The sequence below is a fragment of the Lithobates pipiens genome, unplaced genomic scaffold (genome assembly GCF_037356315.1).
Source record: "Lithobates pipiens isolate NorthernLeopardFrog02 unplaced genomic scaffold, aLitPip1_a1.2 Scaffold_8, whole genome shotgun sequence".
Lineage (NCBI taxonomy): Eukaryota > Metazoa > Chordata > Amphibia > Anura > Ranidae > Lithobates > Lithobates pipiens.
Window position 1 is genome coordinate 436,999,718 of NW_027507903.1, and position 13,796 is coordinate 437,013,513.

A 13,796-nucleotide genomic window follows, 5' to 3' on the forward strand; every position below is an offset into this window, starting at 1 on the left:
ACTTAAGACCCAGACCAATTTGCAGCCAAAGGACCAGGCCCCTTTTTGCGATTCAGCACTGCATCGCTTTAACTGACAATTGCGCGGTCAAGCGACTTGGCTCCTAAACAAAATTGGGGTCCTTTTTTTCCCCACAAATATAGTTTTCTTTTGGTGGTATTTGATCACCTCTGTGTTTTTTTTTTGCGCTATAAAAAAAAATAGAGCGACAATTTTGAAAAAAAATGCAAGATTTTTGACTTTTTGCTATAATAAATATCCCCAAAAAATATATAAAAAAACATTTTTTTCCTCAGTTTAGGCTGATACGTACTCTTCTACATATTTTTGGTAAAAAAAATCGCAATTAGCGATTATTGATTGGTTTGCACAAAAGTTATAGCGTTTCCAAGTAGGGGATAGTGTTATAGCATTTTTATTAATTTTTTTTTTTTACTAGTAATGGTGGCGATCAGCGATTTTTATTGTGACTGCTACATTATGGAGTACACATCGTACATTTTTGACACATTTTTGGGACTATTATCATTTATACAGCAATCAGTGCTATTTAAATGCACTGATTCCTGTGTAAATGACACTGACAGTGAAGGAGTTAACCACTAGGGGGCGGGGAGGGGTTAAGTGTGATGTGTGTGTGTTTTTTTTACTGTTGGGGGGCATGGCTTGGCATGTGACGTCACTGATCGTCTTTCCCTATAACAGGGAATAGACGATCGGTGACAGCCAGACTAGAAAGGACGGGGAGAGGTTTGTTTACACATACCTCTCCTCGTTCTTCAGCTCTGTGACCTGATCGCTGAACACCAGCGGCGATCGGGTCCGCAGGTCCCGCGGCCACAGTCACGGAGCTCAAGACCGGGTCGCGAGCACACCGCTGGCGAGCACACCGCTGGCGGCACGAGCACGACCCACAGCTGGGCACTTAAAGAACAATGTACCTGTATGTTGATGTGCCCAGCCATGCCCCTCTGCCGACGTAAATGTGCAGGAGGCGGTCCTTAAGCGGTTAAACAGCATCACAGTCAGAGTCTGAAAGGAACATCCTTCTGGGAAAATCGAAAGTATTAAGAAAGACTGAAGAGGCGACAAGTGAATTTTTGAATTAGATACGTTGGTACGTCTGCAGGCCTGTTAGCTTTTAATTAATCAATTTAAATACAATTTTTACAGTTTTCTGAGACACTAGTAAAGCTTGCGGTGAATATTTATACGTATACAGTGCCATGAAAAAGTATCCATACCCTTTAACATTTTCCACATTTTGCCATGCTACAACCAAAAACATAAATGTCTTTTGTAGGGATTTTATGTGATAGACCAACACAAATTGGCACATAATTGTGAAATGGTAGGAAAATGATAAATGGTTTTCAAAACTTTTTACAAATAAATATCTGAAAAGTGTGACGTGCATTTGTATTCAGCCACCTGAGTCAATACTTAGTAGAACCACCTTTCTCTGCAATTACAGCTGCAAGTCTTTTTAGGGGGATGTCTCTACCAGCTTTGCACATCTAGAGAGTGAATTTTTTGCCCATTCTTCTTTGCAAAATATCTCAAGCTCTGTCAGATTGGATGGCGAGCGTCTGTGAACAGCAATTTTCAAGTATTGCCACAGATTCTCAGTTGGATTTAGGTCTGGACTTTGACTGGCCCATTCTAACACATGAATATACTTTGATCTAAACCATTCCATTGTACCTCTAGCTGTATGTTTAGGGTTGTTGTCCTTCTGGAAGGTGAACCTCAGCCCCAGTCTCAAGTCTTTTGCAGATTCGAACAGGTTTTCTTCTAAGATTGCCCTGTATTTTAATCAATCCATCTTCCCATCAACTCTGACCAGGTTCCCTGTCCCTGCTGAAGAAAAGCATCCCCACATTATGCTGCCACCACCATGTTTCATAATGGCGTGTTCGGGGTGATGTGCAGTGTTAGTTTTCCGCCACACATAGTGTTTTGCTGTTAGGCCAAAAAGTTAAATTTTGATCTCATCTGACCAAGCACCTTCTTCCATGTTTGCTGTGACCCCCACATGGCTTTTCGCAAACTGCAAATGGGACTTCTTATGGCTTTCTTTCAACAATGGTTTTTTTCTTGCCACTTTTCCATAAAGGCCAGATTTGTGGAGTGCACGACTAATAGTTGTCCTGTGGACAGATTCTCCCTCCTGAGCTGTGGATCTCTGCAGCTTCTCCAGAGTTACCATGGGCCTCTTGGCTGCTTCTATAATTAATGCTCTCCTTGCCCAGCCTGTCAATTTAGGTGGACAACCATGTCTTGGTAGGTTTGCAGTTGTGCCATACTCTCTCCATTTTTGGATGATGGATTGAACAGTGCTCCGTAAGATGTTCAAAGCTTATGATATTTTTTTAAAACATGACTCTGATTTAAACATCTCCATAACTTCATCCCTGACCTGTCTGGTGTGTCCCTTGGCCTTCATGATTCTGTTTGTTCACTAAGGTTCTCTTCACAGAAGAGCTGTATATACACTGAGATGAAATTACATACAGGTGGACTCTATTTATTCATTGGGTAACTTCTGAAGGCAATTGATTCAACTAGATTTTAGTTAGGGGTATCAGAGAAAAGGAGGCTGACTATAAATGCACACCACACTTTTCAGATATTTAGTTGTAAAAACTGTTGAAAAACCTTTATCATTTTCCTTCCACTTCATAATTATGTGCCACTTTGTGTTGGTCTACAAGGGATCTTTAAAAATGTTTAAATAGAAATAGAAATAGAAATGTCACATTGTGGTTGAATGTGTAAACTTTAATTGAATATATATGCGAAAATGAATCAGTCAAACTTTGTGGGAGTGGTAGGTATGTGTCTTCCTACTCAAGGGACATTGTGTAGCTAGTGAGAAATGAGTAAGTGAATGATAAGACTACTCTCATTTTCTGCATGCACTGTGGATTATACGATACTGAAAAATTTAAGATGGTGCTTTCTCTGTCACGGATGTTAATAATGTTTTGTCATTTTGATAGTTTTTGACAAGTGTGGATATTTGTTCAAGCACTTACTAAACTGACCGGCAGAACTCTCGACCACCGCAAAAGTTCGGACCTGAACCATAAACCCCATTGAAGTCTATGGGACCCAAACTTGAAAAATCAAAAGTCCCCATTTTGAAGGCTTATATGCAACTTATTGTCCATAAAAAAGGGTATCGGGTTCCAGCTGCTGAAATGGGGGACATGTACCCATGCAAAAATTTGTTTAAAAACATTTTTTTCATCACAGTAAGCAAACCTTATGTGAAGTAGCCAAATTATAGTACACTCAGGCCAAGATTAACAATTTTTTTTATAAACAGTCTGCTGTCCCTTTTGCAGACTTAAGATAGAAGTAGCAAATGCAAAAAAAATTGGTCTTTGGGTGTTGTTGGTGCCTTCACCCCATAACCCTATAGAGGTACACTTGATGAAAGCAAGAATTGGCCTTGCTGTAAAAAAACTGAAATGTGATGCCCCTGTCGCACAGTTGTGGAAGAATTGATTTTGGATGTTGGTGGTGCCTTCACCCTGTAATCTTCTATACTCTTGATGAAAGCAAGAATTGGCCTTGCTGTAAAAAATAGAAATTTTATGCACCTGTCAAACAGGTGTGGAAAAATTGGTCCTTGGGTGTTAATTGTGCCCATGAAACCTATACCAAAGAATTACTTCAACATAAAATCAACACCCACAAAGGCAACCTAGACAGTCTTGCAAAGATTTGAGTTTCCAATAACACTTAATCAGTGACATTGGCATCAGGGGCTTGATAGCTGCTGCTAATCCAGGACTGATTCACATTGGCATCAGGGGCTTGATAGCTGCTGCTAATCCAGGACTGATTCATTTTGACAAATGTCAGCCTGTCAGCGGAGTCTGTGGACAGATGCACTCTTTTATCTGTCACAAAACCTCTGGCAGCACTGAATGACCGTTCAGAAAGCATGCCGGGTGCAGAACAGCTCAGCAGTTCAATTACATATTGGGCAAGTTCTGGCCAGGGGTCTATTCTCATGACCCACTAACCCAGTGGATCATCGACTGGAAAGCTCTCCATCTCTGTTTTTACCTTAGATAATCTTCCACCATATAATGCAGACGCTGCCGATGGGATCTTGAAGCTGACAGCCCTGGTTCCCAAGCACAATTTTTTTTAAATACACTCTCCACCACTCCTCCTTTGACCAACAGAGGCCACAAAACTATTTTATTCATGAGACTGTAACTTAGCCTGGAAAGGCATTACATTAACTCCTTGTTAAGGTGTCCTCAAGATATTTCATCCTGTGCTCTCTCTGTGAGGGCAGGATGAGTTCCAAAACTTTCCCCTTGTAACTGTGGTCAAGGAGGGTTGCCGACAAATGATGATCCTTCTTCTTGATGCCACAAATTCTCTGGTCCTTTCACAAGTTTTGAAGAATAAGGGAGACCATGCACAACAAGTATAAGGAGGCATGAGAAGCAGAGGCTCATGTTACTCCCTTCCTCTACCTCAGAACCAGCATCAGAATCAAGTAATGTCTGTGCATCCTCAAGAAGCAAGTGGCTGACGCTGTGTTCAAATAATGCAGTTGACTCCTCTATGCATGATGCTGGGGCTATGGCAAGAGTAGCTGCGGACAACGAGGCAGAATAACCCACTCTGGCAGGTGCAGTGGATTACGCACTAGAGTCAGTTTTTGTTATAGAGATGAGGAGGATGGGGATGGTTTAGTAAGCAAGTCCAGCACCTCCTGCATCCTGTGGTTGGATAGCATCACCAGAGACAAATGTGCCCTGTCGTTCCTACCTTTGCCTATGAACACAAATGCTGCTGGCCACCTCATAGTGGCATGGAAACATCTGCCTCTCCTTATTGGCCTCCCAGACATGATGGGGGTTTGGGCTTATTACCCAAAATTAATAGAAATTGGGAAATGTATAATTGAATGCACTTTATTGAATGAAAAGTGGTGTTTGGTGCACTATAAATTGAGGACCGATGCTGACCAAAAAAAATAAAGTATGCAGCACTAAATTTTATGTAATGTTGTGTTAAACACTGCACTACACTAACTAACACACTACACTGACACTACACTGTACTGACACATTTTACTGACATGCTACACTATACTGACACATTATACTGACACTATACTGTGCTAACACTACACTAACACTCTACATTCAGAGTCACAATAAGTGAACACACTAATTCGCTAGTAGCAAACTGAGCCCCGCTCTATCTAGCTCCACTTTAACAACACACTGCAAAAGGGTTCCTATGGGAAGGAATCTTTTATAGTATGGGGTGGGACTATAAGCACTGAGCTGTGACTGGACAAAGTAATCATCACTTTGTCTAATCAGGGCTCTGACAGTGCTCTGTGCCCTAATTGGCAAAGGCTTTAGCCAATTATGGCTCTAGAATTCAATGTGCTGAGCACCCCCCCAAATTCAGGTGTTCGCAGAAACGGATGAACAGGTGATGTTCGGTCTGAACGTTTGCTGTGCCCAAACCATTCACCCAACACTAATCCCCACTCACCACCTGTTCTGGTGAACGGCCCTGAGGGCAGGGTTGATGACCACTGATATAGAGGACACCATAGTGAGAAAAATTATCCAAACCTCTAATGAGGACTGATAGAGAGCTAGTCATGACAGCTTCACAGTGGATGAACTAGCACAGTAGACTCCACTTTGAATTAAAATACATTTGAATGGATTGACCTGTTCACTGCATTAAAGTAGTTGTAAACTTCTGAAATTAAAAGTGAACAGAACATATCCATCTATAGTGTGTACTTTTGTATAGAACAAATGGTGTTTATGTGGTTTATTACATATTAGATTTGCAACTGTCCTATATTGTTTAATTTATCTACTGACTTAATTAAGCACGTTTTTTTCTTCTATATAATAGTGTGTACTTGCCTCAATCCAAAGCAACTATCGTAATTTCTGTCCATTCTCTCTTCCCTGTGAAATCTGCATGAGTCACTTCTGACAGGTTAGACCGACACCACAGAATCCCAGGAGTTGGTCCTGCCCCCCCCCCCCCCCAAGCCCTCTCCAGCACACAACATGTGCTTGACAGCCTTAGCTGTGCATGTTTCCCTAAGAGACTGTGTAGGGGAGGAGGAGGTGTCTATTTCCTCCACTCAGTTCTCAGATCACACTCAGCTCCTTGCTATGTACTATGTCACCTCAGACCTCTGCCCATTGTCTTCTGCAGCTCAAAAATAGCCTTTGATCTGATCTGTTTTGAAAGGCTGTAGAGGAGAGAGGCGGTGCAGATAAACAGGAAGTTTATGAAGGAGGATTTGTTTACTCTCTGTGTATCACCTGAGGCTAGTCACTTCACTGGTATATGTTTACAACCACATTGATTTCAGTCTCTATTCCTGAATGAGGTTTAATTCCAGTATTGCAAACATTATTGTCAATTTTGTGTGGAAGCAAATGAACCTACCAATATAATATAACGTATTGAAGGTTTTATGCCACGGACACACGATCGGACTTTACGACAACATTTGTGTGACCGCGTGTGTGCAAGACAAGCTTGATCCAACATCCTTCGGAAAAAAATCCACTGTTTTGTTGTTGTAAAATCCGATCGTGTGTACAGGGCAGTAGAGAATATGTTCAGAGTTATTTGAGAAAACATGTACAAGCACGGGGCAGCATAAATACTCCTTTCATATAGTGATGCTGGAAGAAAGCCAAGAAATCTGGAGCTAAAAGTTCCCAAAGAGCAAACCAGTAAATACAATACCAATCTAGTTCTGCTTATTTCTTACACACTGTGAAACATCCCACATGCAGTAAAAAACAAGATTTGGCTACCTTTAAATAGACAGAATATATTACCAGATATTTTTAAGAGTTGATAAGGAAATGGTGCTCTATCTATAGCCAGTGTTTATTGCTCTATAAATGTTCAATAAAACATATGGTGATAAATTATTCTGTGCCGAGTCCATATATTTTTGCATACTTGCTTTTATGAATATCAATGAGAGCTTGTGAGGTAACTTAAAATGTCATCTAAAAACAGCAACAAAACAGTACCATCTAGCGATTCATTTATTCTCCAAAAGTGGCTGATTTTTAGCATTGTGTGGACCAGAAGAAACTTTAAAAATGTACTTCAAGTAAACAGCTAAATAAATATTTTAAATACATATGTGTTAACCCCAAATAAAGAAGTTTTCATTTTAATTTTCATGATCTCCTAGATGACACTGCTGGTGTTCTGACACAAAGTGTCCGCCTATCGAATAGTGTCCGGGCCGTATTGCGCAGGCTCAGCGATTGCACATTACGCAGTGGACAACGAGAAGCTGAACATCTCCGAAGAAGAACGGCGCCTGCGCACTGAGTCCAGGTTGAAACCCCACCATCCAAGTGGACATAGGATTGCTCATAGTAACAGGGCCCCTATAAATGAATAAATATATATATATATATATATATATATATATATATATATATATATATATATATCTCAAAGTAGAAGAAAGCCACACCCAGTCTTCAATCTGGTCATCTCACTGACAAAATATAAGAAATAACATAATGTGTAAGGTAAGGTTCAATAAAGAAATTTTAATTGCAGCGATCCTCTGGACTTTTTCTTATACGTATATATATATACATATATATATATATATATATATATATATATATATATATATATACATATAGCGGATGAAATTTGGGATGAAATGTCACACGCATTGTAAATTTAGTTTTTGACCTCAGGACAATAAAGGTTCTGAGGGTTAATTATTGTAGGTAGGCCTAACACCAGTCTGGCCAGGCTGTGTTTAGAAGTTCTGCCTGGTCATGTGAGCGGTAAGGTGCACATGACAGGCTAGAACCAAGTCTGGTTGGATGTTTTGGTATCGGCCCTCTCGGAGTCAATCAGCACGAGTGCCTGGGCCCGCTGAGGAGTCTGGGAGGAGGTACTTAAACAGGTGTGGGTCACGTGTTCGAGGTTACAGAGTTGTTTGTGAGACCCATGTGGTCTGTTCTGGTAGCCCTGTGAGGGGTCCCGATCACGGGGTGTTCGACATCCCGCAACATCTTCCTGTCAGTGGCCCCTGAAAGACCTGCCTGGACTGGGGTAGGGATCCGTTTGTTCCCAAGTCTCGGAAACCTGCTGGTCCGAGGAGCTGTAACTGAGGGAGGATTCAAAGTGTACGGGTGTGCTCTCAGCTTGGAGGGACACCACAGCTCGTGGAAGTGACCGGGGGAGGACTCTTTGGAGGAGGGCCGGCAAGTGGCATCCTGAGAAGTGCCTGGTTACTGAGTTGGGAAGGACATTGACGAATTCATACTTTTCTAGTACCATAGAGGAAGTGGGAAACGTTCCAGGTAAGGTTGGAAAAAGGTTCCTGTATACTCTAAGTTCATTGTTCAAGTTTTGAGTCAACGTGCTGACTGCCATGATCTCTGGCTAGAGATCTGTTCAGCCTTGATGTACCCAGCTGCGAGTGGCTACTCTCTGGGTGGAAATAGAGACTTTGCTAAGTCTGCAGTTGAAGGTGCCTAAGTTATTCACCCGTGCCCTCTGTTCCCTAAGAGACTGTGTTTGTGAAAGTTCTACTGCAAAATAAACCTCTTTTGAAAGGACTTGATCTGTGTCAGTGTACAAGTCGTTGGGTATCAACCCTGGGAACCCCTAGACGCGGAGGAGCAGGCCAGGAGAAGGTAATCGGTAAGCCCAACAAATCAAGGCCGCACAGCAAAGGTTGTGGCCGATATATATATATATATACCATGGCTTTCTTTTTCACAGTTACAATGGTCCAGTTTGGACCAATGTAATTATGTATGTAATTATGTATGTTCCTGGCTGATCCCTATGGTGAAAATACTGCTAATACAGTGATTGTTGCTAGCTTCCGGGACCTGTGCCAAGCTACTGCATAGTGAACCTAAGGGGTGGTTTGCTCAGCATGGGTATCATTCACTATAATGTCAGGTCGCCAGCAGCCACAGCTATTTGTGGCAGCCAGCACAGCCAGAGAATATCTGAGGTGATCGCTGCTGGGCACACAAAAAGCTGTTCCTTTCACCTCACCGCTGGACGAACAGAATTTGTGCCTTTCCCTACCTCTGAAAACGATATAAGTCCATTTCCAGCCTGTGTCTGCCTAGACTTCCACTTCTTCATGACTGTCAGCCAAACTTAAAAAGAACGCATGCCCTTGGCACCGTCAGGTCAAAGTCTGAATGCCAATGCAATGACCTAGGAAGAGTGGCCACACAAAGGTCCTAATTCTTTTTGGCTCAGTACAACCTCCCACTGCTTCACATTGGTAGAAGGCCACAATGGAATGCGTTCCATTTAGTAAAGCATGGCAGAAAACAGCTAGCTGTCAGCACATAGTTTTAAAATTGCCATTTAGAAACTTTTTTTATTTTGTATGTCAGTCCGCTGTGTCATTGGTACAGATTGTGCCGCTAATGCCAGCGTCATACAACAATACACTGAAAAGCCTGGCAGGAGACAAGCTATTAATACAGAGTTCTTTCACTTCCTTTACAATGGAGGAGTGTGAAAGCAGTTTCTTGTGTAACTGGATATAATCTTTCTGATTGAAGAAAATGTGTTACTTTATTGTTCTGCTAGAACACAGTGCTCCTGCACGTTAATTATTCTTACTTTGTATCTCTGGTGCCTTTTGTGTTTCATTTGCAGGAAAAATTGAACTAAAAAATAGCCTTTTATGACTAGGTAGACTACCCCATAATTTAACATAACAGAGTTACACACAGTACAAGCAGCTGAACCTGATCAATTCTTAAATACATCACTTGATTTTTAAAAGTAAACCAACAAATTACTGCTGAAACCAGTGCCAGGACGCAGTCCTGTGGCATGCAAGGCAAAGATGGCAAGCTATATGTATATGTAGCAAACCCCCTTAAAAAGCTGCAAGTAACTGGGATCCCCCACTGTGCACGCCAAATTTCCAGTCACTCCAGAGTCAGAGAACAGTCTGTGACTTTGTTTTTTTTCTTTTTTGTTTATTGAGGAATATACATTAACTTGGATAGAGATAGGAGATTATGGCTTGCCCATTTGACTTCAAACAAACTCCAGGGACAACTCTTCTTATATACAGTCTCTATATACAGCTATTCTTCTTCCTCCAGCACACACTTGCTTGCAGAACCCAGCTATGTCACCCTGTAGTAATTTTGTAGCGAAAGGCCCATTACAGGCAAGGACTCACAGCCCATATACTTGAAAAACAGATAAGGTGACACAGCTCACACTATCCCAGCACTTCCTCTCTGTGGTCACTGGTCCACACCACCTGGCTGCAGCTGCCCCTCTCACTAGCCCCCCAGGCTGGTTCTCCACAGTCCTCCAGACTGACTCGCTAGACCAACTGACTGACTCTCAGGAGATCTCCCAAACATGCTGACCTGCACCCGCTGTCTTCTCTCCTAGCTCCTGTGCCTCCAGGAAGGGTTCCTCTGTGTGTTGTTGGGGGAATATTCCAGAACCCGAACCCCAGGCCCAAGGTCACCCCCCCCAGACTATGGGGCACACTCAATGACCACCGACAGCCTCCTCAGTACTCCATCTCCATCCAACTGCCCCTGGTGGCATGCCTTATGCCTATTTATGAGGTGGCCTGGCTCCTGCCAGCCCTTTACTGGGGATTAGCTGAAGACCTCATAAATATTACTAACAGCCCCTCCTAGCTTATGCCCACTATGTCTAGAACATTCTAACATGTTCCAGAGAACCAGAAGAGCTGTCAGGATGAGTCATCCAGCCTCTGAGTCACTAATCCCTGACCCAGGTTCAAATCCCAGGCCTGGCTCTCGGCCAAGACAAATTTTCCTAGACTATCAACTAAACATATTTACGCCAACTAGAGCAGTGATTCTCAACCAGGGTTTCTCTAGAGGTTGCTAGGGGTTCCTTCAGTATTGGGCAATCTCTGCCTCTCAGATAAGTTCCCACCAACACCATTGATCTTTTTAGCTATCTGTAAGGAGGTAATTCTTCCCAATGACCACAAGTGTAAGGAACATTCTTCCCACTGACCATCACACTAATGTATCATGAGTTGTAAAAGGTTGAGAAAGGCTGAACTAGAGAGTGCTACATATAGAAAAAAAAACTTGTTTTTTTTAAGCTTTAGATAGAGGGTGGAATGGTTATAACTAGTAAGTTGATTTTTTTTGCTGTCTGTATCCCACTAAGAGAATTTACTCTCATTTTCTCTCCTGGAAAAGAAACAGGATGTCATTGTGAGAGAAAACTTCTACAAAGTGAAGGGAAATCCAGTTGTCACTGGAACAACGGTCCCCATTGGAAGACATCCTCTCACCTCTTTTGGAATTCTCAACATTTTCTCAACACTTTCTCTTCTGGTGATAGTGATCACCATGACTAATGAGGAAGTGAAAATCTGCCAAACTAAAACTGGAAACAAAATGTCAGGGCTATACATACACTATAACTTGGTAACAAATAAAATGTAAACTATAGCTGTAGATTGTAACCAACGTATTTAGAGAAACTTACACACAGTCCTTTACGTTTTATTCTATTTTGTATGTATTTTTAGTCCTCTATCACTTAAGCTAATCCTCTCATTTACCAGTTAAAGCGGAACTTCAGTAATTTTTCATTGTTTCATCTATTAAAGCTTCTGCCCTTGTTATTTTAACTTTGGATATTATTATTTATTTATTTTTTTACTGCCAATAAATACCTTATACAGCCCATTTCCTATTTCTTGTCTGGAAAAAATGCCTAGTCTTATGACATCAATCACAGCCCTCTCTCACTCTCGTGAGAGTTTGCCGGGGGGGGGGGGGGGGGGGGGTGAACCATAAGAGGGCCAACGAGAGCTGCAGAGCTGGAGATGTGTGTCTGTGTAAATCCAGGAAGTGAACAGGCAGCAGCTTCAGCTGCCCACAGTTAAAATTGTTGCAGCCAGACTTAGTGGAGGGAGATTTCTGCAGCATATTAGGCAAGTACAGAATAGCAGTATATATAAAATAATATGCAAAGTGGTTGGAGGGAAGCTTCAGAATGGCAAAGATGTTTTTATTACAAATTATGTGAGCAGACTGTAGTTCCTTTTTAAGTGCATCAAGGCAACAAGTGAAACCAGTGAGAACAGTAATCAGCTAACACTTCATAGGCGTACACACAGGGTGTGATAGGTGTGCCTGGGCAAACCCTAATCTGGGGGTCAGCAACCCGTCAATTGTGATCTACCTGTCAATTGCAGGCAGGTAATGGGTACAGGGCCGTCTTTAATATTGATTGGACCCTGGGCAAAACTTTTCTTGGCCCCCCCATGCAGTTTTGCTCTGCACCTGCTCTGAAACATACAATAATTAGCAGCTAGACTCAAAATCAGTGTACTGAATCAGATCAGGCAGCTATTGCAATTGGTTGCCAGAGGTTACAGTACACATTATGGCTCACTGATTAGTTGCTAGAGGTTATAGCACATGATTTCTGCTTGTTGATTGGTTGTTAGAGATTACTGTGGATATGAACTCAGGGGGGCATGATATACATATCAATGCTGCCGTCCTCCTCTATTTACATATGAATGCCTCCGATATTTACATATGAATGCCAATAATTTAGATGTAAACACAGGGTCTGCAGGTGAGTCATCTGTACACAATAGGGCAGAGCTGGGCAGAATTAGTAGCAGCACTTCACACTCAGATATTGGGACACAGCACAGGACTAAAACAAGGGACGAGGGAATTTAAACCAGGATAGTTGGCAAGTATGAGGCAGCTACTTTGGGCCCCACAACAATGACATGGCCCAGGGCAGCTGCCCCCTTTGCCCTGCCTTAAAAACGGCCCTGAATGGGTAAACCACTATCCTTCCTGCTGAACCCAGTACCGATCACTCACTGTGTTCATTCATAACTGAACCATAGTCAACTGTGTTTATTATGCTTTGGTTTGTGAATGAACAGGAAGCCACTCAGCACAGGACACTTCCCATTCGTTCACCAGTACAGCTAAGGCTGCAGAGAAAGGGACTGGGGAATCTCTGTCCTCAGTCCCTTTCTCTGTCTCAAAAGTGAGACAGCAGGCATCTGTTTCGACCCCTCGCATTTTACCAAAGCACCCCAAAAGGGGCTCCTAAAAAACTGTAAAATAATAAAAATGAAAAGAAAAGAAAATTCTAAAAATAATGTCTGTTTATACGCATATTTTATATATATATATATATATATATATATATATATATATATATACACACACACACACACACAAACACATGTTTGAGCTTTGGCTTTTGACCATTTTCTCCTCTCACTTCCTGTTAAGTTCCTGGGACAGAAAGTAAAGGGAAATCTCACCCGAAGACATAGACAGTGAGAAATACATGGAAAAAAAGAGGTTTCAAACATTCCCTACTCTGTCTGGCTATGGCTTTAGATATTCTTAAGGTTAGAACATTATTTCAGTTGGCACTCTCTGTAGTTCTTTGAAACTAGAATACACAGAGCTTCTAAAAAAAAAGTGCCAATGGTATTAATATTGTCTTGAATTCAACAGCAGAATATTTTTAGAAATGTGCCTATTAGTAATGATGACTCCCTACAACTCCTGAGCTGGTTGAACCTTGGCAACCATGTAAAAAAAACTATAGATCAGAAAAATAAAAGTTTGCTCTAAGGCTAGAGCTACATGGCGATTTCTAGTAGTCCAATCTTACTAATGAAGTAAGTCATTAATGGCGTAGTAGTGACTTCTTTCTAAACATCTGAATCAAAATGG

The 13,796-nt window shown here is 41.8% G+C and overlaps 1 protein-coding gene across 4 annotated transcripts in view; it reads right to left on the reverse strand.

Annotated features, from left to right (window-relative positions):
* Window positions 1-13,796, reverse strand: part of CAMK2A (calcium/calmodulin dependent protein kinase II alpha) — a 411,160-nt gene that overhangs the window by 117,667 nt on the left and 279,697 nt on the right. The window lies entirely within an intron of this gene.